The sequence below is a fragment of the Silurus aristotelis genome (assembly GCF_946808225.1).
Source record: "Silurus aristotelis genome assembly, chromosome: 9".
NCBI classification, from domain to species: Eukaryota; Metazoa; Chordata; class Actinopteri; order Siluriformes; family Siluridae; genus Silurus; species Silurus aristotelis.
In genome coordinates this window covers 3968049-3982109 of record NC_139582.1, presented here as the reverse complement: position 1 = coordinate 3982109, position 14061 = coordinate 3968049, and the positions used below count along the sequence as shown (strand labels likewise).

Sequence of the window (14061 nt, the reverse complement as noted above, 5' to 3'; positions counted from 1 at the left end):
GATTTGTTTACAAAGACTGTTGCAAAGCATAATGTGGTGTGGTTCCTTAATAGATTTTATGTCTTCAGTATTGAAAATTATACAAATAAAAAACCATGGCAGAAGAAGGTGAGTCCAAGTTTTTGACTGTTACTGTATAACGGAGTGGTAGTTTAATGATTTTGGACTTCTAATAGGAATGTTATTGTTTACGTTCAGTTCATTTATATGACGCTTTCACAATGGACATTGTCTCAAAGCAGCTTTACAGAACTTAAGAATGAACGGGAATGATGTGTGTTTATCCCCGATGAGCAAATCTGGGGTGATTGTGGCAAGGAAAAACTCCCTCAGATGGTATGTGGAAGAAACCTTAAGAAGAACCAAACTCAAAAGGGGAACTTATGCTCATTTGGGTGACATCAAGAGAGTAATTATACTTAACACCAGAGAGTGAGAAATACCATGAGCACCACAGTGTGTGATTATGAGTAATGTCTTTTCTATAGTCTTATACAGTCAGTGGCCTAGTGTTGTCACTTAAGGGCCCTTAAGTGAGGCCCTTGGCTCTCACGTTTAAGGGAAAGTTGAGCAAGTCTGAGATGAATGTAAATAGATTTGGAATGAAATGATGAAATTATAAAGGCTTCTTGTAGGTCCAGCCGCCCCCCCACGCCCCCCCTCCACCACGCCCACTCCCCCTCCTCATACTCCCTGATTTACATGTGGATAAAGTGATGAATGAAGAATTGAACGAATTACTGAATTGATGAACCAATAAAACAACATTTCTAATATTCTAGTTTGAGTGTAGTAGTCAGTAATTCTCTGTTCGATTAGGCAGGAGCTGAAATTTCCTGCGGGCAAAAGTACATTTGTTTACAAGTTGACTGTGTTGTGAGACGCCATGTGGCGTGGCGTGGCGCGGCGCAGCGCTGCGTTTGATCTGCGCATGTTCCGTCGCGTCTAAGCCCGTTCGATAGCAGCGTCCCTTCGCCGCCGCCAGTTGCCGCTGCGCCGTGTGGGTTGGAAGCTGCGCTCCTGCGCGTTCACCGAAAAGATCCGCCGCTCGGCACTATGTCCGCGTTCAGAGAATGAAAAGCTCGGATCGCCGCTGCCGCACGGGAAGAACCGGAGCGCGTCCTCCGTAACCGGTAACGCTGCCGTTCACCCCGTGGGTTTATAATGGCATCTCAGCGGGCAGCTTTGTTTGGAACCCACTGTCCCAATCCTATTGCATTTGCCTTATAAAAAAAAAGAGATCTTTGCGCTCTCGTTAGACCTCGGAGTGGATTATAAATATTTACTATTATTTTTCTGATCGGATTGTGTGATGATCGATACCTACGTAAGTAGCGTACCCCTTTCGCATACTATTTATTAGGGCAGTATGCGCATTATTATTATTATTATTAGGGCAGTATGTTATAGCCGTCAAGTCGCGTATGCGCATTTGGATTGCAGTGTTGACGACAGAACGCCATCGGATGGGCGATACTAATTGTTTTCGACTCGATTCGATACTTTGATATCGGGATCATCGATACCGATACAAGTATTAGTATTTTGAACGCCATCAAATAGATAGTGCTAGCTTAATCGTTTAAGACATTGGTCTTCTGACTAGAAGGGGCCCTTGAGCATGGTTTCAAAGGTTGCACAAATTACATAATTGTAAAGTACTCTGGATCAATGTTTTCACCAAATGCTGTAAGTGTGATATCATAGGCATTGGGGTTGTTTTATTAGAAATTTTAATCATGTAAAAATATTATTCAGACAACCACATTCTTTCGTCTTTGTAGGCTATTTGAAGGCATGAGAAACAAATCTTTCAACTTAAACCTGTTTACTCTGAACTGATTGAATGTTCTGCTTTTATAAAATATTCGCTCTGAAGGTATAAGCAATGCAAGTGTCCCAATATAGATGACCAAATAGGTGCCTTTTTGGTACAGTGGAAGAATAAATGATTCATATTCGCGTAAATTAAGCAAGATACCCCATTAAGATACTTTAGAATCCCTCCTGTAGCCTTAAAACGTAAGACAAATATATCCAAACATAAAATATATTGGATTCATAATGCACTGTAACCTTCACTGCAACTCAATGACCTAATCCAAACATGAAGGCAATACTAGAGTGAAATATTCTAAATGATATACTGCACTATATTCTGAAATATTTGATCTAACACAGGTGAATTGTGTACTGCAAATTAAAGAGTAACATGTACACTGTGTACTGTGTGTACAAGAGTGTGAGATTTTTTGGTGTTTTCATGGCCCAGACTTTATCTGCAAAATGCAACAGTATTTACATACAGTACATACATACATACATTCAATATTAATCAGTATTGGATGCCATAAAGATTTATTTTTCCACAGTGTATGGATGTAAATTAATTTTAAGACCCCTTGGGGTAATCATTTGTATTTGTCAATCCCCCCCTCAACATTTACAATCCCCTTGGTAATGCTTTCTTTATTGATAGATCTTTTTTATTGGTTTGGTATCCCATTGTTGCCTCTGTAGATGTGCATTATGGTGTTTTTTTCAAGGATTTTGATGTAAAGCTGTATTTCCACCAGTACGTTCTCTTTGTGTCAGAGGCTTTAGCTCTTCTCATAATTCTCCTCCCTGACAAATGATGTGCTATCGAGAGTCACGTGTTTGCATCTGAGCCTCGGGAGCTATTGTTCCAACTTATTGCAAACACGTGTATTTGTGCGTGTCGAAAGGAGGCGTCACGTGCTCAGCCGCGCTGCAGACGTGTGTCACATAGCGAGACGTACGTCCTTAATATTTAGTCTTGATGTTTTGTGTTTTGAAGATGTTCTCCAGGTATATACATGCACCTGGGTGATTTTGAAGCCCTGTATTTTACCTTGTGAAAATATTGAAAAATCGTTGTTGTGAACAATGGTTCGCTTGTCATTCACTTCCTTTCTTCGGGAAAGATCGGATTGTGGTGAGTGCTTTTGTTCAGTGTTTTCTCTGAGCCTGCAAATGTGCCCATTAGCCACCCACAGGCCTGTATCACATGAGTCATTAAGGTCCCTGCAATACTGTAAAATGGATCCCAGCACTTCTATTACCATCTGCTATGAACTCCTGTAAAGTTGTAAAGCCTGTCGTGTGCCGTGTTTCCTTTCTTTTCCTTCAGTCCTTCGAGTTCTGTGATTTTGTGATTCGTCTCCGTGATTCATATTTACCTTTGGCAGTCCCACTCACACTGGATGTTTACACTGTACTTAGAGTGTCGTGGTGGAGTTTAGAAAAAAACACAAACTCTGCTGGAACCCTCAGCCAAGCATCTGGTCTGTCTTTCAAGACACTGAGTTGCTCAGCGTAATCGGCACAGATGTGTGAAATACCGTTGGGTAGCGAGGTTCAACTGTTGCTGCTCAGTCACTTTTTCGGAAACACAGAGGTTTCAGGTGTCCTTTAGCACCGCCACAAATTTTCGGTACGATCAGCATTTCCTCTGTGAGACCTTTTTGTGTAGAACTATTTATTTCCTGTTTTTGGACCTCCTGTAAATCTGAAATAAGATGCAGCAAATATCCTAACAGGTATGATACATGGAATCGCTTATCACTAAGAGACTAACAAGATACAAGTCAGGGCTGAAATTGTCATGTCGAGTTCCTGAGCATGAATAATTAAGTAGCGTCTTCGAATGAGAAACGGGAAGGAAGCTATTGCGCTGTTTGTATCAATTCCAAAAATCTAATCTGTTCATCCTCTGGCATGAAAAATGTATAAATACTAGAAACACTCGTTTTTAAGATTTTATGCTAATGAAAGTATTGGACAGGTTAGAAGAAGAAGAAGCCTGTATTTGGAACGCATTGCAAATCAAATCGAATCAAATGAAGTTTGTCACATACAAGTTCATACATACAACATGTAGAGAAATGCTTTTTTTTTTTTTTTTTTTCTGTCCAATACTGAAGCAAATAGAATATAAAATAAATAATAAAATAAAAACACAAAAGTATTAATTATATATTAAAGTATAAGTATAAAGTGTAACATACAAGTGTCACCGTTTCTTTGTCACTAAAGTGTTCAATTGCTACATTAAATGGCATAGTCTTTTCTTCTTCCTATGAAGCTGGAGAGGGTTAGGATGCAGAGAGGTGGTTAAGGCGCTGGACCTGACTGAACTCATAACGGAAGGTCGTGAGTTCATATCCCCACATCACCTTGTTGCCACTGCTGGGTCATTGAGCATGGGCCTTAACCTTCAACTGCTCAGTTGTAAGTCACTCTGGATAATGGTGTCCGTCAAATGCCAAAAATGTTGAAGAGTGAAGAGCTGGGACTAGACTTCCTTGCCATCTGATCAGTGAACCAGAGCTACTGTACTACACATATCTTGCCTATTTGCCAGTCATGTGCTACAGTGGCTTCACTTCAACTTCACTGCATTGCTATCTTGCTGCTATCAGCTCTTGAATTTGGCCCAAGCTTACTCACATGTATTTCATCATCCATGATTCTGAATGGATGCACCTATTTCCACCTGAGGTTCTTGCTTTGGTCATGCCATACAAGGGGGTTGCTTTTGTTCTTCTGGAGGGCCTTGCAGTCACATTGGTTGCCTGCTTCATTCTTCACTGCACTCTCACACTAGCATCAGAGGAGGTTATTAAAAAGACAGCAGTATAAATGGTAAGGTCATAATATAATTGGCATTGTACTGTAATTAGGACAAGGCCATGCAATGGCAAGTCAAATATTTTTCCGTCCCAGTTAATGACACCTTTCATGACCATGTTCATACTTATTAGTAGTAAGTAACAAGCATATAGGAATTTGGATTGAATCCACCACAGCAAACACGAATGTAAGGAGGTAAAACCTGATTTCTGAATCAGTACAAATGGCTAGAACTCCCTCAATAACAATGCATTATAAACCTCAGGTTTTGGGTTCATGGTCCTCACTGGTGATAGCATACACATGCTTTGTATGAAAGATCCTCTCAGATAGAACAAAGCTGTTTCAGTTAGCCAAAGTGCTCTGAATGTGTGTGATGGTACAAGGCGGAGACGGCCCATCCAGATGGCAGTGCGAGGAAAACCAGTCATGCCGACCCAATTACTGGCTCTGTGCCCATATCCTTTTCTGCCAGTGGTACGTAGAGCCTCAGGACATGAGGTTTCACCACAGAGAAGAAGTAATCTGGGCCAAATTACGTTGTTTTTCTTTCTGCAACGTGTTCATTTGGTGTCGTCTTTGTCATGATGCAACATAATGAAAATATTGCCCTGAGTGTTTGTGTGTATATATATATATATATATGGTTGCCCTGATTTTTCTGCACACCAGCTTGATGTTAAACTTTGTTAAAGTACTTATTATTGCTTGTAACTTATTATTACATAGTTATTACTGCAACAGGCGTGCAAGTGGAGATTTATAGTAACGCTTAAGAGGCCAAAACCTTGACACAGCAAGCCCATTGACCTCAAGTTGTTTTCCTTGTTCTCAACTAGCAAACTCAAGCCGTGAGCACGACGGAGGCTTTTAGCAACCTCAGTCAAATAATTTATGAACTCTTAGCAGCGAGGCTTGGATAGGTATGTACTGTAGGCAGAAAAATGTTGAAGTGAAAATGTTCCCGAATTCTCAAACTATGATAACTGGAAGTATTGTTGGGAGTATATAGAGTCATAAAGTAACATAATTATAAATACTGTGTAAATAACTATTAAATATGAATACATTTGAACATATTCTGGATTTTTGCACCGAAATTACATATTTGCATTGGTAAAAACCAATGTAATTATTAGTAGATGCGCTATACTTTTATTATTTAGAAAGTGATCAATAATTGGTGACCAATGGTTTGTATGTAGATCAATTTCTCCTCGCTAAGCTTTTTCTCAAGCGCGTTCTCTCAGCAACACCGCTGCTACGTGAATATGACGTATTACAACACCGTGGAGACCGTGTAAGGCGTGTCCTGAGAGTCGCATGGAATACAGATTAACATGGCAGAGGTAGAGCTGCATCTTCTCAGAGACAGAACAGGAAAAAAGGTCTGGTTTAAATGAATCTTTTTTCTTTTGCACTACAAATGCCTGTGTGTGAAAGGGCCATGCGTTAAAAGCCAGGAGGCACTTAAGTAAATTGATGATTTGCTGTCTGTCTGAACCAAAGAAATAAAAGTGAACTATTTGTTTTATATTGAGTTGCATAGCATCATATTTTTTTCTTATGCATCATATTGCATTGAATCGTATTGTATTGTGTTGAATCAAATAGAATCGTATCGTTTCGCATCGGGAGCTGCTTCATATGTATTTATTCTATTGCGTCATTGGCTATGCATCTGCCTCAGTTATGAAGAGGCACATTATATAGTCATAAAGTAACATATAACTGTAAATACTTATGTTACTTTATATATAAAATTACTTTGAACTTCCTATTAAATAATTTCCAAACACAGCTTGGGTAAGACATACGCTTTTAATGCGGTCTGGACTTTGATGTTGTGTTAAAACCCTTTACAGCCTACCAGGGGCAGCTTTGGATTTCTTTTCTGCTGTAAAGTGAGGAAAAACGACGTCACATAGGCTGTTTCACATGTTGCATGTTTCACATGTTTTCTGTGGTGTATATAAAGGGTTTCTCTGACTGGACGAAAACCTTTAAAGGAGAACGGAAACTTGGTAACTTCCTAACCATTGTAGGCCTGAATTACACAGTATACTTACTGTTTAACTGGAAGGTTTGGGTACGATGACCTTTTAATGGTAAATTTAGTCATGATGCCAACATTTCCGATACTGTACATTTTGTTCTGTTGCAAATCTTTGGTAGTTTATTAACTGAATTTATTAAGCTTTTTTGACTAAAACTACATCGATTGAAACACAATCTCAAGTCCACAAACCTTGTTAAATGTAAAATATATATAATACCAGAATGTAAACATGATCCATAAACGCTCTAACTTTTCTTGTCCAAACCTCATTTAAATATAAACTGAGGCAAAGTGGAAAACTGGTCTGTGATCGGATGAATCAAAATTTCAAATTCTTTTTAAAAACCATGGACTACATGAAAACATGAGCCATCAACCAGACTTTCAACCTGACTATGTCTTTTTCAGGGAAGGCCTTATATATTTCAGCAAAACAATGCTTTCTGCATCCATTGCAAATGCAAGTCCAGACCTTTTACCAATTGAAATCATTTGGCACCTAATGAAACGAAAAATACAACAAAAAGAACTCCAGACTGTTGAGCAGCTAGAATCCTGTATCAGATGTATCGTATGAGACAAAATTCCTCTTTCAAAGCTCCAGCATCTGGTCCTCTCATTTCCCAGACATATACAGACTGTTGCTAAAAGTAGAGTAGATGCTACACATGGTGGTAAACATGGCCCTGTCCCAAGTTTTTCAAACGTGTTAGAGCCATTAAATTTAAAATGACCTTATTGATTTCCTTAAAATGCTACCTTTCTTCAATTTAAACATTAGATATGCTTTCTAGGTACACATTATTGCATTCTGTTTTAAATTTTCTTTTTCAAATTGTTTTTAAGAGCATATCTGTATATAAAAGCAAAACTAAGCCAAAAAAGTACAATGTTGCACGTCGGGATTATTACTCATGAGTCTTTGGTCAATTTTCTAATATGGCTTGCATCTCTGAAGCAGATTATAGCTACATGGCTACCTATTTCCTAGTCGATGTTCTAGGACATTTGTATTATAACAGCAACAATTCTGAGCATAATGGCTTACTTTAACTATATTAAGGTGCTTAGGGCACAGTATTTCCTCCCAAGCTAAACGCTGTCACACATTGACACACACTGGGGACATTTCCCCAGCAGATTTTTGATATGCCACATACTGTTGCCATCACTTTCTGAATGTAGTAATATTTAATGTGATACTTTTAGATAGAGTCTGCCCTGGATAGCTATTTTGGGTCATAAAGATGGTTGCACTTTACAATTCCTGGCTTTGAAATACATATTTTGGAAAAACACTGAATGCTTGTTGGGGAAATTTGGTTTCAGGATATAAAACTGATTAGACGTCTATAAAAGCCTATATGACCGACGTCTGTATAACCTTCTTGGACTTCTTTGAATGTACATACATTCTTCCTCACTGCTGTGACCAACTTTTTCTACTAGTTATTAGGGTAATTAATATAGAATTGGATTATATTAGGTGTATAATCCAGAGGTCTTAGAGTTAAAACTTCTGTTTAGTTCTGATGTTTGTTGTAGTCTTTGCTATTTTAGCAAAAATCATTTCTATTTCTGCTCTGCAAATGCTCTTGTGGTTCTTATATAGCTCCTACATTCTGGCAGGCTGTAGGTCAGCTATTTTTTTAGGCCAGGGCAGCAACTGACATCTAGCTGGGAAGTCATTTACCTAGTTTGATAGGCCATGGAGTACTGCTAGAGAAAGGGAAGAGAGAAAGAGAGAGAGAGAGAGAGAGAGAGAGAGAGAGAGAGAGAGAGAGAGAGAGAGAGAGAAAGCACCAGGCCTCAGCTCCCCAGGCACAGCTCTATTTATAGAAGATGCTGTAAGATACATGCCCACAGGTCAGCATTTTCCCTTCTTTTTTCTATAAACATGAACCAGTTTAAAAAGGTAGGTAGGCCTCTGAACCAAAAAGCTCAGCCATTACATCCTATTTTCCATTCCAGCTTTTATCTTGGTGGAGGAAACTTGCTTTCCTAACCAGGACCTCAAGCAGGCTTTTAAGAACACATACTCACTAGGGGAGGTAACTTTTTATTAAGTTGATAGTAGCAAATCACTACTCTACTATCTAGATTGGTTCCTTTTTTTTTTCTCGAAATTAAAGATGTGATATAAATTTATCGCTACAATACTCATTACTTGCCAAACATAGTTTCGTAGGAAAGGGAAAAACAAAGATCAACCAATTTGTCCCGAATGTGTTCAATATGGTCAAGGTCAGAGCTCCATAGCAAGCCACTGAAAATCTTCCATTCCAAGTCCACCCGTGTAAAGCATCTCTTCATGGATCTGGCTTTGTGCACGTTTGCATTGTCATACTTCCAAGACATCCAAAGACTTCCTGTACAATTGTGTTCCTCCAACTTCATAGTTCAAATTTGAAAAAGAACCGCATGTGGCTGGAAAAAGTGAGATGACCTAATACATGATCTAAAAGTGTATGATCAAATATAACTACCCTACATGCATTGAAGTTATAGTTATCCTATAACATATAGGGAAGTTTACTCTATAGTATTTATAGGGAATATGGGAATACATTTATAGGGATTTCATTATAGAGATATTTTATTATTCTGTATGTAAAACTGCTTTGTGACAATATCTATAAAAAAAAATTGAATATGGGTGATGTACCCAAATACTGCATATAGAAAAATCCACTAGTGGTCCGAACTTTTGTACACCACAGACCAGTTTAGTTTTGAAATTAGTCTGTGCACTGGCTGATGGGTGTGTGTGTGTGTGTGTGTTTGGGGCATTTGTAAATTTATATAGTGGTTTTTTAAAAGTACAAAACACCCTTTATGTGTCATATTTATAGACATTTTTTCCAGAACGATCTTGCGACTTGTCGGCAAATCTTCAACAGCCCGGTACTGGGTCCTGTGCCTGTGGTTGGGGACCTCTGCCCTAGTATATAAGATATCAAGAACTATAGAATGGGGCACAGATTGTACAGTACTGTAGGATTCTTCAGCTATCTATACTGATAAACCCATATTTTATTCACAATAGAACATAGACCACATATCAAATGTTTAAACTGAGGAAATGTACCATTTTAAGGAAAAAAATTGGCAATTTTAAATTTGATGGCTGCAACACATCTCAAAAAGTTGCAACAGGGCAACAAATGTCTGGGAAATTAATAAAAAGAAAAGTACAACAAAGGACACCCAGAACTGTAGAGCAGCTAAAATCCGGTATAAGACACATATGGGACAACATTCCTCTTCGAAAACTCTAATTAAAAATTACCTTAATTCTTTCTATAAAATGGTATCTATTCTCAGTTTGAACATTTGATGTTTTTTTTGTTTTATTATGAACATCATATGGATTTAAATCCCCATGCAAATCATTGCATTCTGTTTTTCTATTTACATTTTACACAGCGTCTCAACTTTTCGGAACTGGGGTTATACATAATGCAGTTTTTGAACAGTTCCAAATTTTTCCTATGTTGACAAAGCATGCATTCATTGCTACAATTATGAAGGCTGGATTTTCATTCTTTTTTTCATTTTCTCTGCCTCTGTTTGGTCTTGCGTATGGTGAAGCATGCAATAGAAGCAACAGCAGAGATGCAAAACCACAGCTTTTCATTTTCCACTTTCCCATTGCTTTTGCTACCTCAAAGACAGATGAACCCGGGGACCTGTATTCTGAAACGCAGATAGTTTCCACATGTAACCACAGATTGTTTTTTTTTTTTTCCCCCTTCAGCATGGCCGACTGCAGTGCGTCTGAGGTTCAAAGACAACAGCACAGTGTCCTTTAGTCTTCAGTGCAGACTTTCTTTGCCCTTTGTATTAGAGCCTCGGTCATCTGGCATCAGTCATGCAGTTCTCACTCCGTTCTTAAAAAAACATCCGCACTGGCCTTGCTAATGGCTTCCAATGCAAAGTGCTGCTGATGCATGTCACAGACTTGACCTTTCCTGGGGGTAGGGTGAAGCTGGATAATTTGGTGTGTGTGTGTGTGTGTGTGTGTGTGTGTGTGTGTATGTGTCCACAATATGTGGCACAGATGGTCTCTAAGGAATTGTATGCCAAAAAAGCATATATGCATGTACGCTTTTTTTAAATTAAAGTTAGAAATGTGCACTATTTCAAGACAAACCTGACCTGCAGCAACATCTGTACAACACTATAGCTATTTACCTTCACATAAAGCTTGTGTTTTATTGCATTGATATATAACTGGCTGAGGCTGATGAGATTTGTAACTCGGTGCATAGCCAAAGATACTATACATTAAATATACATATAAAGGAGCTACCGATGCGATATGATTCACCCCAATTACGATTCAACACAATGCGACTCAATGTAATACAATCGATGGAATAAAATATGATGCTATACAATCCAATATGGTACAGAACGTAAAAAAAAAAAAAAAAGTTGAAATAAAACCAGAAGTATTTTTCCTGTTCCGTGTCCAACAAGAGATGCAGCTCTACCTCTGCCATGTTAATCTGTATTCTGTATTGTTGTGATACGTCGTATTCACGTAGCAGCAGCGGTGTTGAGAGAACACGCTCGGGAAACAGTGTGGCAAAGAGAGATCAATCTACATATCAAAAGTTGGTCACAAGTATAGCACAACTACTAATTATTACCGTATTTTCTGGACTATAAGCCGCTACTTTTTTCCCCACTCTTTGAACCCCGCGGCTTAAACAATGAAGCAGCTAATTTATGGATTTTTCCTGGGTTTTTCACAGTTTCACAAACTTTAAGCCAAAAGACTGAACCCCATAACATTAGACCAATTAAATTGCCGAACAGGTTCAGGTGAACCAATGAGACTCTTTATATTAAATCAGATGCGCTCCCACTGAATCGGGCCGCACCACATCATAAATATGGATGATGTTCCTCTGACGTTTGACCTGCCGCTCACTCGGACTGTCTACAGGAAATGCGAATCATTCGTCACGCTGAAAACAACCGCATGAAAAAAACGCACTTCACCTGTGTTCTGAGCTGCACGGCATCGGGAGAACCCTAACCCTTAGCATCCCTAGTATACACACACATACACACTCACACAGAGACAAGTCAAGTGTTTAAGTTCTTTTACTTTTGTCCCAAATAATACGTTTGCAAGACATCATGAGGCCGAGAGATTATAAAAACTGGACGTGGTTTATTAGGTAAAACAGTCCTTCCACAATCAGAGGTCCAACCACGGGTCTTGGACTTAACATGGAAAATGCACAATAACACAGCTGAACACAGTACAGGTGAACATCTCAGGATAATCAACCAATAACAGGTCAAGGGTGGAGATGAGGCAAGGACAGAAACAAAAGCACATGAAGTGAACTCAAAGCTAAAAAGACATAATAGAAGTGCTGGAAATCTCTCACACCATACTGGAAATCTCTCAGCCGCATACCGAGAGGAATTTGTGACTCTCAGCAAACAGCTTAACCCCTATACCAACATGCCTCGCTTGAGCATAATGTATCAGAAGCTGCAAATTTCCAAGCTTCAGTCCTATTTCATTTGTGTATACTGAGAAAAGGATTGTGGTTATGAATGCAAGACACATTACTATAGGGATACAACCACAACTCCATTGGCTGCTTCTAGGATGTTTTTTTTTTTTTTTTTTCCAGGATTAGCGAGTGTACTGGCCAAGAAGACCGTGTTTGTACCCGACTCTAAAATGCACACTCAGATGTCATGCCTTTGCAAATGAACCGAATATAAACCACAGCATTTTCTGTAGATGAAAACTGTGACATATTTGGCAGTCCAGCTAATTGCTCTGTTACAGACTGCATGCTTATACATATCGATCATATCATTTCCCTCTTTTGTGGTTGCAGGCAGCTAACATTTTTTGAAGTAATGGTTTAGCAACAGTAGCTCGTGTATTTTTCCCTCAGAGGTTACAACATCAAGTCAGAAACGCTTATTTTAAACTTTGTTGAACTTTCTGGTTCTCAGAAAGGAGCAAAATTTCACATGTAAATCAGTCGTTTCTTCGAGTGAATCCAGTAACCACAGAAATGTACCGAGGCAGCATGCTGCCACTCAAGCCTCGTTCCGGCATCCTGAAATTATACCATCTCCAGACATTGGTGTAGAGATTGATAAAGCTTTTCTGAATGTACGCCGGTATACTGTTATACTCCTTGCCAGGTTTTGGAATGACATCCTTTCAAGCTGTTATCCCGCGCTTCTTGTAAAATAGTTTGATCCAGATGCTGACTTGGAAGCTTTAGCACACATTTTGGGAAGGTATATATGAAAGAGGCTGTTCGAAATATCTTAAATCCGTTGAGCTTCTTTAACTGTAGGTTCAACATTAAACAGGATTTAAAATAAAAAGGATAAAATTCGAAGCAATACAAGAATAAAGTAATATTTTGAGAAATGTCACATGCTGGTAATTTCTTTGATTATCATTCTTATAGTCTCTGGAAAAACAGCATATTCTCTTCGAATAGCATGCAGATGAACCATTGATATACCGTATTTTCCGGACTATAAAGCGCACCCATATATAAGCCGCACCCACTGAATTTGACAAAGATTTTTATTTTAAACATAAATAAGCCACACCTGTCTATAAGCCGCAGGTGTCTACATTGAAACTAATGAACTTTACACAGGCTCTAACGAAAGACAGTGTCTGTTACACGGTATAACTGCTGAAATATGTTGTGGCTCCTTTAGGAGCATAGCGGTATTTTGGGCATAGCCTGGCACTGCATTTTTCCAGTATTACTGCATGTGTGCAAGACCGAGGAATATGTCCTTATTATTTTCTGATGCTCATTTCTAAGTTTCTTTGACTAACCCGTAACGCTGTTGGCAAGAAAAATAAAAAAGCACGAGTTTTGGAAACCTGTCTGTGCTTATATGATTGCTGTTGCAACTGGAGTTAGCGAGCTCTCCCTTCACCCAGACTAAACGCGTTACATGGCTTGTATCTAAACAGTAGCCGACCAAGAAAGTCATTGTTCACTGTCTTCCTCCTTCCTTTCACAACTATTTCTCTCTCGGGGTTAAAAACCCTAGAGTTTTTCTTTTGGCATCGTCGTGCGTTTAAAAATCACCATCGGTGAAGCTTTTCTCACGATGCCGTGCAGCTTAGAACACAGGTGAGGTGCGTTTTTTTTCCGTTTCCGTTCGGAAATTTAATTGGTCTAATGTTATGTCGCTCACTTTTTTGGCTTGAAGTTTGTGAAACCGGGATAAAATCAGGAAAAATTCATAAATTAGCCGCTTCGTTGTTTAAGCCGTGGGGTTCAAAACGTTGGAAAAAAGTAGCGGCTTATAGTCCGAAAAATACGGTG

At 38.9% G+C, this 14061-nt stretch overlaps 1 protein-coding gene across 6 annotated transcripts in view; it reads left to right on the top strand.

Annotated features, from left to right (window-relative positions):
* The first annotated feature begins 793 nt into the window (after positions 1 to 793).
* The window catches only part of LOC310730793 (USP6 N-terminal-like protein), a 40731-nt gene continuing 27463 nt past the window's right edge, over positions 794 to 14061 (top strand). The window contains exon 1 of one of the 6 annotated variants that reach the window (XM_083549971.1): positions 794 to 1133. The gene's annotated coding sequence lies outside the window, so the exon portion shown is untranslated. Of the gene's footprint in view, positions 1328 to 14061 lie in introns of all 6 variants that reach the window. The other 5 variants (XM_083549972.1, XM_083549974.1, XM_083549973.1 and 2 more) reach the window with 5 other exon arrangements.